Source organism: Scyliorhinus canicula, chromosome 1 (genome assembly GCF_902713615.1).
Source record: "Scyliorhinus canicula chromosome 1, sScyCan1.1, whole genome shotgun sequence".
NCBI lineage: Eukaryota > Metazoa > Chordata > Chondrichthyes > Carcharhiniformes > Scyliorhinidae > Scyliorhinus > Scyliorhinus canicula.
Genome location: NC_052146.1, coordinates 263,350,450 through 263,363,337, shown reverse-complemented (window position 1 = coordinate 263,363,337; position 12,888 = coordinate 263,350,450).

Sequence of the window (12,888 nt, the reverse complement as noted above, 5' to 3'; positions counted from 1 at the left end):
TAGTCAGCCAGGTTATACAACCAACAGATTCAAATCCCCCTGTGGAAGATGAAAGAACCCCATCTCCTGTTGGGTTTCTACTATCTTGAAATGTGTCAGAGGTTTCTGAGATGAAACATCAAAATGTGATATCTTGGTTCCACAACAATGACATGGTCATCAAATTATTTTGGAATATTCATTAAGCAAAACTTTAAGAACTGGGTTTGCTAAACCGAGGCAGAGGAACTTGGCTAAGTTGCCAAAGGAACAGTAAGGAATCTCCGTTCCTGAAGTTAAGTAAAGCCCTATTTCCACAGTCTAAAAATCATTCACAAGGGCTCGGTCAAAGGACTTAGTTGTATGTTCTTCTAGCTTTTTATTTGGACTCTAACTTTCCTTACTTCTGATACTTTGTACATGTGTGTGTGTGTGTGTACATGTGTGAGTGACGTCGGACCTTTTTATTATTTTTTCTCATGTTTACTGACTATATTTTTTCCCAATTTAAGGGGCAATTTAGTGTGGCTAATCCACCTACCCTGCACATCTTTGTGTTGTGAGGGTGAGACCACGCAGATACTGGGAGAATGTGCAAACTCCACATGGACAATGATATAGGGCCGGGATCGAACCCGGATCCTGGGCACTGTGAGGTAGCAGTGCTAACCACTGCACCACCAGGCCGCCCCCACGTTTACTGACTAGTAAACCGCAGAAAAACCTCATCGATTGGCTCTTTATCGTTCACTGCATTGATCGTAAAAAAATACGTTTGGATTTGAAAAAGGCATCCACGAAGAAAATAAAAATATTTGTTCCAGCCAATTGAGGAGGCTGAATGGAGCAGAGCCAGTTCAATCCTCCTCACCTGATCGTAATAGTGTCTACTATAGGTTTGTATCTCCTAGAGAAAATCGATCATTTATCAATTTCATTGCAACATTGAGAAAGTAGTGATCAGGTGCATTAACATTGCTCAAGCCCCACACCAGACACCCGAGCCCCAACTCACTGTAAGGGGGTCCCCACATCATCCTGCCCCACCCCCCACTACCCCCAGCCTGATCGCCACTGTGCAAAAAATGCCTGCTTGGCTGTGCCAGCCTGGCAGCCTGACAGTGCCCCTACCAGCTGGCAGTGTCACCCAGGTACCTTGGCAGTGCCAAGCTGGTACCCAGGCAGCACTGCCAGGCTGGAAATTCCAAGGTGCCCAGGTGGCACCAGCAGTGTCAAGGTACCATATTGCCAAGAGGGCATGAACCTGGGGTCATCCAATCCACTTCGAGACCTCCACGAGTATCCATTTGGTCCCTGGTTGTAGAGACCAGCCCTGAATGACATTTGCCCAATTTCTCCAAGGCAAGGGAGCTAGATCCCACGCCTCAGTTAGATCTCGGGAATGCATATTAGAGTGAGACTAGCTGTATAACTCTAATATGCAGATTTGCCAGAAAGTGATCCCGTCCACATCGCGACATCTCACGAGATTGCGTTAGAGTTTGCGAGGTATGGTGAAGCGGGTAGATCCCGGAAGTGGAATCTCCCAGCATCTACCAGTCGCATTGCACGATGCTGCTTTTCGGGTGCAACACAACTGGTAGATCTCACCCGTTAGGTATTGTCCAGCTTCAGCATTTATCTAAGAATAAAGGGATAAATCTTCCAGTCCCGCCCACCATGGGAATCACCACGGGCAGGACAGAAAATCTGACCGACCATTGAAAGGTCCGTTTACTTCAGGCAAGAGTTTCCAACCTCATAGCAGACGGCATTGGAAAATCCCTCCCAACTGCCTGTGCATCTCAGAAGAGCAGATTTATGTTAACTGCAATTTAGGACTGTAAAGATATATTGCCGTTATATTTCATTTACCACGCTATCATTGTTTTGGAAATATGTTTTGTTTTGTGGTGAGTAATTATGATATGAGTAATGGCAGTTTCTGAGTTAGTTGTTTGTACACCGTGAAGTGTGAGATTCAGATCAGTTTCCATCTTGCTTATTAGCAATGGCAAAATATGTTTTATTGGCCTTGACACCTAATTGGGAAAAACACAACCAAACCTGTTGGGGAGCAATAAAGCAACATAATTGGTAGAAAGATGAATGATAGTTGTACATATTTACACAAGGAGCTTTTGGAAATATTTTGTAACAATATCTTTTGCAATTTAACATTTTTACAATATTAAGAGGGTAGCATTATTCACCTGAATTAATAAAAGCTACCAAGTGAAAATGTGTTATATTTCAGTTACGTTACTCATTCGTCATTCCTCATTTTCCAGTATTAACAATGGAATATCTGAAGGGCAGGTGTTTGGAATATTCACAATTTTAATGCCTTGTGAGGCCAATTATTGGCTGTTAGTGTTCAGTGAGTTAGATTGTCGTGAAATGACGACACTTGCCCCTGACCTTGGGAAAAGCTGCCTATAAAGATCACATGACCTCTGTGCTGCAAACCTCCTTTTCCCATCATAAACTTGTTCCTGTTGCCAAGTGAAGGACATCTACAGCTGTCCAGCAACAGTGATGTCATCAAGCAGTGTAAGCAGTCAATCACATTGAAGTATTCTCACAGACATCAATCCAGGCAGTAAAATACCACAAACCAACTTTTTAATAATATGTGGAAATGTGGAATCATAAAAGAGAAATTTGACAATCGCTGAATATAACATTTACTCTTTCAGGGTGAGTAAGGCTGCTTACCAGTAACTATGAACATATCTGCAAGATGCACTGCAGCAACTCACCAAGGTTCCTTCAGGCAGCACCTTCCAAACACACGACCACTACCAAGTAGAAGGACAAGAGCAGCAGATACCTGGGAACACCACCTGGAGGTTCCCCTCCAAGTCACACACCACCCTGACTTGGGAATATATCGCCGTTCCTTCACTGTCACTGGATCAAATTCCTGGACCTCCCTCCCTAGCAGCACTGTAAGTGTACCTACACCTCAGGACTGCAGCAGTTCAAAAAAGGCAGATCGCCATAAACCTTCTCCAGGGTTAAAGATGGGCAATGGATGATAGCCCAACCAGCAACGCCAAATCCCATGGACAGGATGCTCCGAGCCCATTCCAGGTCGAAGAATCCCCGGGGGGCTGTGCAAATCCCGCCACGCTGCTCCACGCCGGGATGCGATTCTCTGATGCGGAAAAAAACGGGCGCATGCGCATGGTGACCTGCCGCACGGAGAATCGTGGCAAGCGATCGTAGCAGCGATTCTCCGGTGGCCCAGTGATCCTCCAGGCCAGATGGGCCGAAGTCCCGCCGGCGTGACCGGATATCACGCCTGCGCCATTCTAATATGGTTTAAAAAGCGTCAACCAGTCGGGCTGGCTGGTGCTGCGGGAGGAGGTGGTTGACGGCGTTGGGGGTGGGGATCCTGGGAGGGGGAGCGGCATAGCTATGGCCGCGGGCGGTGTGGGGGAGGCCCCCCCCCCCAAGGGGGGTGTGGGGGTGGTTGACGGCATTGGTGGTGCGGACCCCAGGAGGGGAAGCGGCATGGCCGTGGCTGCGGGCGGTGTGAGGGAGACCCCCCCGGGGGGGAGGGGTTGGTGAAGGAGCAGTGGGGGTGACAAAGGCTAGGGCGGGCAGAGCCCGCCATGGCAGGGACGATCCAATGCCAGGACACCATGACGACGGACACACTGATGTCCACCTAACCCATTCGCTGTCTCTGCTCAGGCGTCCCGGCCGTCCTCGCGTGTGCCAGCCACCCCCCCACCCACCCTCCCCAAATCTGGCGGCACCCACCAGTGGGTAGGTCTAGGGCGGTACACACGGCAACCCCCGGTGAGGGCAGTTACACCAGACGATGGCCGTGGCAGGGCGGACGGCCAACAGGTGTCAGGGCACCGAGGGGGCAGGGGTGAGGTGCATGTTGGCAACTGGGTCCAGCCATGGAGTCGATGGCACCTGGCTGTGGAGGGAGGGTATGGCAATGATGAAACCCTATCAACACCCACCCCTGCATATCGTACAATGTTTAGCCATCTTCCAGCGTTGTTGGCCGCCGTGACGGGGGCCACTGCCCTGCATGAGGCCCAGTGGGAGCTGGAGCAGGGGTGTGACAGGCAGGTGGCGGAGCCTGCTGTAGAGGAGCGGGCCGCAGTCAGGCACGTGCAAGCTGCCCAGGCCGCAGGGCCACACGTCCGAGAGGCGTAGGAGGAGCACCACCACATGGGGAAGCCACAGCACAAGGATAACGAGGCGGAGGAGGGTGTGCCACGGGCACGGAGAAGTCCGATGAGGCCTCGTGTTTACTGGCGTCGCATGTCCGTCGAGAACTTCCTGGACAGGTCACCACATAGGATTGGGGGAGGACACCCTCTCCCTGTGGCCGTCAAGGTGACGGTCGCCCTCAACTTCTTTACGACAGGGTCGGTCCAGTCGCCAAGTGGGTACTTGTCTGGCATCTCGCAGCCATAGGTGCACAGGTGCATCCGGGCCGTTAGTGACTCCCTGTACAACATCGCGGACTGATACAGTTCCCTGTGGACTGCGCCCACCAGGATGCCAGTACAGTGGGGTTTGCCACTGTTGATCGGATACTCATGGTCCAGCGGCCAATCAATGGAATGCACATCGCCATGCAGCAGCACATTAGCACAATTGGATAGCACTGTGGCTTCACAGCGCCAGAGTCCCAGGTTCGATTTCCCGCTGGGTCACTGTCTGTGCGGAGTCTGCACATCCTCCCCTTGTGAGCGTGGGTTTCCTTCGGGTGCTCCGGTTTCCTCCCACGGTCCAAAGGCGTGCAGGTTAGGTGGATTGGCCGTGATAAATTGCCCTTAGTGACCAAAAATAGTATGGAGGGGTTGTTGGGTTACGGGGATAGGGTGGAAGTGAGGGCTTAAGTGGGTCAGTGCTGACTGTCGCCACCATTGCCTCCACCGCGGACGCCACCGTGTGGTGTTGGCCTGTGTGGCACTCATGGCCGGCACCATTTCCTGCTCCTGGACGCGGATCCACTCCTCCACCTGCATCTGCACATGCTGGAAACCGGCCGTCACCCCCTTCTCACGTCCCCGGGTCGCTGACAGCATTGAGTCTATGGGTGGGTGAGGGAATTCCAGGAACTCGGGACCCGTCTGGGCGGCAGCTGTTTGCTGGGGCCCGACTGCCCTCCGACCATCCAGCCCCTCGGCTGCTCCTACCTCCACCTGCTGTACCGGAGGGGCTGTGTGGTACGGCTGTGTGGTGCGCACCAGTTAATGTCCCGAACCCTCATCACTAAAATGGCCAACCGAGGTGAGAGTCTCTGCGGATGACGGAGGGTGTAGGAGACAGCTGTGACACAACCTCAGTGTCTTCATCAGACCTGTAGTCGGGGGTCCCTTGGGGTGCGGTGCCCTGCTTGTCCGTCCCCTCCGTGTTGGTGTCGTGTTGTGTTCTTTCATGTCTGTCTGTCTGTCTCCTGTGTGCTGGTGTCCTGTGTCGCCATGTCCTGCCTGTCTGTCCGCTGTGTGTTAGTGTCTTGTGTCATTCTGTCGCTCCTGGACTGGGCCGGTGGGCTGTTGTTGGAGCTGCCCTCCCAGTCGCTGCTGGAGTCCCTGTGGGCTGGCCGGCCAGGCGCTGGATGCGGGCGGTGTCTGCCAGGTGGGCTGGGTCGATCGCCGCGTGGCCCTGCAAGACACAATACACCATCATGGTTAGGCAGGTGGACGGGTGTGTGGGTCACAGTGAGGGGAAGAGTGCAGAGGAGGGGAAGAGTGCAGAGGAGGGGAAGGGTGCAGAGGAGGGGAAGGGTGCAGAGTAGGGGAAGATTTTGGGAATGGGCTGCGGAAATAGGATCCTCACTTTTGCAGGAAAGCTGACATGCCCACTTCTCAATTTGACTTCAAGCTACTGTCACTAAGGTTGTGACGTAACGGTGATTACAAACACTGTGAAGACGCCAACAACTAATTTCCATCATTTCCCAGTCAAAGAAAACAAGAATTAATTTTTTTGAAATCTAAGAAAAGTAAAGCGGAACCATACTTTACATATTTATACAGCTGACATTTCATAAAATCCCATAAATATGCCGCTCCTTTCAGTGTATTCGGTTTAATTTATTAAATTCATCCCACGCGAAACACAGTTGGCCTTTGACTCTTAGGTCACTGGCCCTGTTGCTGGCAGTTTATAAGTCAACAGAGCCTGCAGGTGGTTGAACACACAGACATTGAATTTTCTATTTCTGTATTGTTGGGGAAGGTCAATTGCTGTAGGTAAATGGGGTCACAGGTCAATACGGGTATAAACAAAGGACCACACCATGTACTTTCTGACAGTATTCATTGGATAGTGAACTAGATTACGACCCGCGGTTGCTGGTTTCAGACCTACAAAGCACTAAACTTATGATATTGGTTTTAAACATCAGGTTCCACTAATGTAAGTCACCTTTCTATTTCACTAATACATCCACGATTTGGAAAAGAAGATTTATCTTAGATTTGTAACCTTAATTTGTATTTTATGTACGAACAAACTCAAAGGAAAGCAAATGAAATATGGAATTTCTGAATCATGTTTAAGAGCAATGCTTAAAATAAAAGAAATAGTTGCAAAAATTGAGACTGAAAATCCAGCACAGCCAAAGGTTGAAAATAATTGAAGGTGAAGCCAGTTTTAGTGGTAGCAGTTGGGTGTTACTAAGGTTGGACTTTTCACCGCTGTCACTTGTGGGAGAAAAAAAAGACTGAGGATGATTAAGATTTCCAAATCTTTCAAGTCCTGGGAAATAATTAGATTAGGGAACAGAAAACAAAACTTAGCAATAAAGATCTGTCTGTGGCATATTAAGAAGGTTAAGGATAGTATTAGGTTGAAAGAAGAGGTTTATAATGTTGCAAAGAATATGTCTGAGGATTGAGAATGTTTTAGAAATGAGAGAAGGACCACCAAAGGGTCAATAAAATGGGCTGATCGGTTCCTGCCTCCACCTCCATGCCAAGCTGGTCTTCATGGACAGAACCGTGCTGCTGGACCCATGGATCCTCCTGCGTTACCTTTGTGGATTAACACTGCGCCTGGGGTTGGGGAGTGCATGGGTCTCCTTCCCCTGAGTGCCCCACACCAATGTCCATCTGGGCAGAACTGTCTGATGAAGGCAAGTGGGCTCGAGAGAATGATATGGGTGTACTGGATTGATATTTAAATATGGCGCCAGGACCTTCTAGTCCACCAGTGGGCAAGTGAATCGGTTGCTAGCCCACTAGGAGAGTCGGAGGGGAACTCCCCTGTGCATAATTAATGAAGTTCCTACCGCAGATTCTGGCATGGGACCACGCCATTCTGACCAGTGGGAAAGGGACCACAGGAGCCGTCCACGACCAGACCTAGTCACAAAAATGGAGAATTCCACTCATGGTTACAAAGTGACCAAGATTGTGAAATAAATATTCCAAGGTACACAACAGTTTAAAAAGACGGGCAGAATGGAAAAGGTGGAAGGATAGGTGACATAAAGACATTTATGAGAAAGGATCTTGGTTCAGAAAACCAGGAAGTAGAATAGTATGGGTGTAGATTAGGTATAGCAAGGGTCAGAAAAGGCTGATGGTAGTAGTTTATTGACCCCCGAACAGTAGTTATATCATTGGACAGAGCATCAAGCATCAAACAATTGGAATTTGTGATCGAGGCAATATAAAGTTGTGGAGGCTTTAATCTGCATGTAGACTGGATGAATAAATTGGCAAAATTGGTCTGGAAGATGAGTTTGTAAAAATTGCTTTTGTAACAGTTTCTGGAACGCCATGTTGTGCAACCAATTAGGGATAGAACTAGTATTGTACTGTGAGACCGCGTTAATTACTAATACCGTATTAAAAGCTGCAACGGGAAATAGTAATCATAATACAATTGAATTCCACTTTAAGATTGAAAGCAACACACTCCAATCACAAATCTTAAACTTAAACACAGACAATTACATAAGTGTGACGGGAGAACTGGCTAAGGTTGATTAGGTGAACTGAGCAAATAGACTTAAAGGTATGATGGTAAACAAACAGTGGGAAACGTTTAAAGAATGTTTCAAAATGTTCAACAGAATTACACGCCATTGAAAACTTAAAAACTTAAAAAACTTAGCAATAAAGATCTGTCTGTGGCATATTAAGAAGGTTAAGGATAGTATTAGGTTGAAAGAAGAGGCTTATAATGTTTCAAAGAATAACTCTGAGGATTGAGAATGTTTTAGAAATGAGAGAAGGACTACCAAATGGTCAATAAAATGGAAAAAAAAATAGAATAAGAGAGTAAACTTGCCAGAAATATCAAAATAGATTGTGGGAGCTTTATCAAGTATATCAACAAAGAAGTAACTAGCTAAAGTAAATGTAAATCACTTAGAAGCAGAGACAGGAGAATTTATCATGGGCAATAAGGAAATGACAGAGACATTGAAGAAATATTTTGTCTTCACAGTAGAAGATACAATTACATAACAGAAATGGGAGGGTAACCTAGGTGCTAAAAAGAGTCCAGTATCAACAGTCCAATGCTGGCATCTCCACATCATGAATATCAACAAAGACAAAGTATTGAAGAAACTCAAGGGAGTACAATCCAACACTCTAGGATCTAATTGACTTGGGTTTGAAAAAAGAAAGCCAGCGCATCCACGAGCTCTGCAGCCATAATTTTCCAAAATTCCCCAGTTTCTGGAATTGTCCCAGCAGATCGGAAGTTAACAAATGTAACATCGTTATTCAAAAAGGATGCAGAGAGAAACAGGGCTACAGGGAATTAGCCCAACATTAGCCATGGAGGAAGTGCTGGAATTTCTATTATTAAGGCAGTTAACCTGACATCAGTCATCAGGAACGGGCTGGAATCTATTATTAAGGAAGTCTTAACAATGCACTTAAAAAGATGTTGTACTACTAGAACGAGTCAACATGGTTTTACAAAAGGGAAATTCTGTTTGACCAATTTATTACAATTTTTTGAGGATGGAACTAGGAGAGTAGTTGAACGGGACTCAGTAGATGCATTATACTTGGATTTCCAAAAGGCATTCAATAAGGTGCCACACAAAAGGTTAATATACTAGGGGTGCGATCTAACCAAAAACAACAGAGTCTGTTCTGGGCAGGGTTAGAGAGGTCATTCCTGGCACTGCTAACAGCACTGTGTTGTGTTTTGGGCCCCAGCGGGAGCGTCCCCCAAGGCCGCACTTAGCATCTTTTCCTAAACCGAGGAGCTCTTGGGGCATGAAGAGATCAGTGCGCTCTTTTTAATTGCCATCCTGATCTCTCGACCCTCTGGCGCGACCCCTAGACACCCCCAACTCATTGTAAAGGGGCACTCTAGCCCCCCTCCTCTGTACACAACCGTATACAGGTAGGCACCCATGGGCAGCATGGTGGCGCAGTGGTTAGCATTGCTACCTCACGGCGCCGAGATCCCAGGTTCCATCCTGGCTCTGGGTCACTGTCTGTGTGGAGTTCACACTTTCTCCCCGTGTTTGTGTGGGTATTGCCCCCACAACCCAAAAGATGTGCAGGTTAGGTGGATTGGCCACGCTAAATTGCCCCTTAATTGGAAAAAATGAATTGGGTAATCTAAATTTCTTTTTAAAAAAATACAAGCAGGCACCCCGGGTCCGAACCCTGGCATGGGCAAAATGTCAGCCTGGTACCATGACAGTGCCCATGCCATAATGCCTGGGTGGCATCAGTAATGCCAGGGTGCCATCCTGCCCAGATTCCAACCACCCTGGGGCCTCTGATCGTGTGGGAGACCCCCTCCCCCACCCCAAGAGCCATTCCACCTGGTTTATGGGAACCAGGTCTGAATGGCGCCTGGCTGGGGTCTCCTTGTAGAACAGCTTATTGTGGAACGGTGTTGCTTCGGAATACCATACACACTTCTGTAAGATGTATCTTTACTGTTTCAACTATTTAAGTAAAATTTACATTAGTACTTGAAGTATCATTTGTCTGTTAATTCACTTTACATTGATTCTGATTCGCGTTAAAGTAAAAGCAACATAAAGTGCAATTGTGTTGGTAATTTCTCTAAGTGGGGGAGGGATTCAGTAAATGTGCTTATTTTGGTTTGTAGTTCCATCATGGGGATTGCAACAACCGTTATTTAGTACCAGTAATGGCTCAGTTAGCAATTACACTGTCCTGCGTGAAACTGAGGTAAAAAGACCTAGATTGGTGTTAGTTTGATTCCTGCTCTTTACTGATACAGTAGCTCCTGATAAAGCAGTGGTACTGGCTCTACAATTGGTTTAAGTGCCCTGGACTAGGAAAGAAAAACAAAAATCAGCTTAACTTCTGGTCGTGATTCATTATCCAGTGACTATACTGCCAGAAATGAAGAGGGAAGAATCTGTTAGCACAGTGCCGAATCTTCAGTGCTATCAATGAAGAGCGCAGTGCAGACTGCAAAGGAAGCTGTCCACATCACCCTCTGCCTCTGGGGAATCAATGGCAATCTGAAAGCAACATTTGCAAGCAAATCTTTTTCCCCCATGGTATTTCCAAGTATGATTAATTTCAGCTCATGTCAGACATTTTGGCACCTTCTGTACCAGACTGAATTAATTAATCCATGGAATTTTTTTTGACATAGCTAAGAATTTTGATGTTTGTTTAACAATTTCAAATTCTGAACGAATGCGTGAAAGGGTTAAATAGGAAAACTAGGCAGCTGAGTGAGCAGTACTGAGTGGCACTCCAATCCCAGCTCTCTGTGCAGACATACATATGAATTCCCACCAAGAAAGTTCATCAACTAGGACGGCACTGTGGCACAGTGGTTAGCACTGCTGCATCACAGCGCTGAGGTCCCAGATTTGATCCCAGCCCCGCGTCACTGTCCATGTGGAGTTTGCACATTCTCCCCGTGTCTGTGTGGGTCTCACCCCCACAACTCAAAGATGTTCAGGGTAGGTAGATTGGCCACACTAAAGTACCCCTTAATTGGGAAATTAAAAAAAAAAGAAAGTTCATAAACTGGGGTTTTGCACAGGGCAGGGCCTTGAGAGAGGTGTTGGGTGTCTGTGTTGAAGTTGAGAATTTCAAAAGGACCCTTACGCACCTTTAAATTTCCTAGAGATTGATAGTTGAGAGGTCTGCTGTGCAGTGAATCCTGGAACACAAGGTCACAGGCACATTGGACCAAGCTGCTCTCACTCTGTGAGGGTGGGAGACATACGGTGCGATTCAATGGAAACGTTTTGAAGTATCATTTTGGACGTGTTTGGCAGGGTGTTCTTCGACGGCCTCATTGGCGAGATCGTATTCAATGTCACATAGTGCAGCAAATGAGCCCCCATGTGAAGCTCGCCATTACTGGCTGTCCCGCCATCTGATTCACCAGACCAGCGCCTCAGCGTCTCGCCGCTAACAAGCGGAGCTGCTTTTAGACGCTCCCTCACCACTCACTCCCAGTCAACACACAAGTATGGCAGCGCATTAATCTGCTCCTCACTTTGGGGATGCCAACCTGGCCAAGCGTCTCAACGCTGTGGATGTGAGACGGGACAGCCTGTTCCCCCTAGGGAGTCAGAGGCCCAGCAACAGGGCCGGTGATGTCATCTAGGAAGCAGTGGCAGTGGCTGTCTGTGTAGGCAGCATGGCCAGGAAGACCAGCACCCCATGTCAGAAGAAGACCAAAGACCTCCAACGAGTTACTATGGTACATTATCACCTCTCTCCTGGAATCAGTTCTGCCTGCCACCCCTCAAACACCCAATCCCCCCCCACAAATCACTGGCTGACATCTAGCACCCTCCCCACATCAATCTTTGTGTTTGTTCCTCAACCTCCTGGCACCCACCACACAGCCCCTTCATGTCCAGGTGTGGTGCCCACACATGCCACCTGCTATAGACCCCCCCCCCCCCCCGACTCATCAAGCGTGCGACTCACAATGCCCTCTCTTTGTCTCCGCAAGAGAAGATAGCCCATAATACACAGGAAAGGGTCAAGACAGAGGGGGACGTAGTACCGAGTCCTCACCGCCTATGAGGAACAGGCCCTGGAGATCGCGCGTTGACCGGAAAGAGAACAGTCATTGGCAGTGAGCTTGGCTTGCGCTGTAGAGATGAGGTTTCAGTGCTCCTTCACCCAGATGACCTGTCATCTGTGACATTCAGGAGGGGATGTCAGGTACATGCCAGCGACTGCATAGCCGATTGGAGGAGTCCCAAAGGCTTCGGTTGCAGGAGATGTTGCCAACCATATGTGGCACCGAGGCTATCACTGTTAGGGTGGCGACCGTAGTGGAAAACCTGGAGCACGACGTCCGGGCCCTGAGTGGTGGTGCCCAAGGCACGGCTCAGTCTGTGACTACCATGGCTGAGGGCCTTGACATCATGTCCCAGTCACTGAGGGACATGTCCCACTTGCAGAAGGACATTACTGAGGCACTCCAGAGCGTAGCTCAGTCACAGAGGAACATTAATGAGGGTATCAACACCATGGTGCAGACAATGGGGAGCCTCCAGAACTGGCAGAGCCAGAAGACTCGGAGGCGTCTGGAGCTCACTCCAGCTGCCCCTCCATCCCATGGAGACCCCCAGGTCGCTACGGGCACCCTCAGGGAGGAGGACGTGCTGGGGGCCAACCCAGGGCCTTCCACCAAGGAGGCGACGGCGGTCTCCAGTTCTCCCGAATCTCCCCTCCTGACACCAGCACATCTCAAGGGCAGCGGGCAGAACATGTCGACACGGCAACACGAGTGAAACTGGTAGGTCGGTTGGGGCCCTCTGGCTGAAGACTTTCTATAGAACATCCGCCAAGGGCATCAAAGCCCTCAGGGCATGGAAAGCAGCAGGCTGCCTCCACCTCTTGAGGTGCATTTGAGGATCACACATAGATATAACAGTGGATCACAAAGATCAAGAAGATTGAGGTAGACCTGAGTGGGCACAGCGGG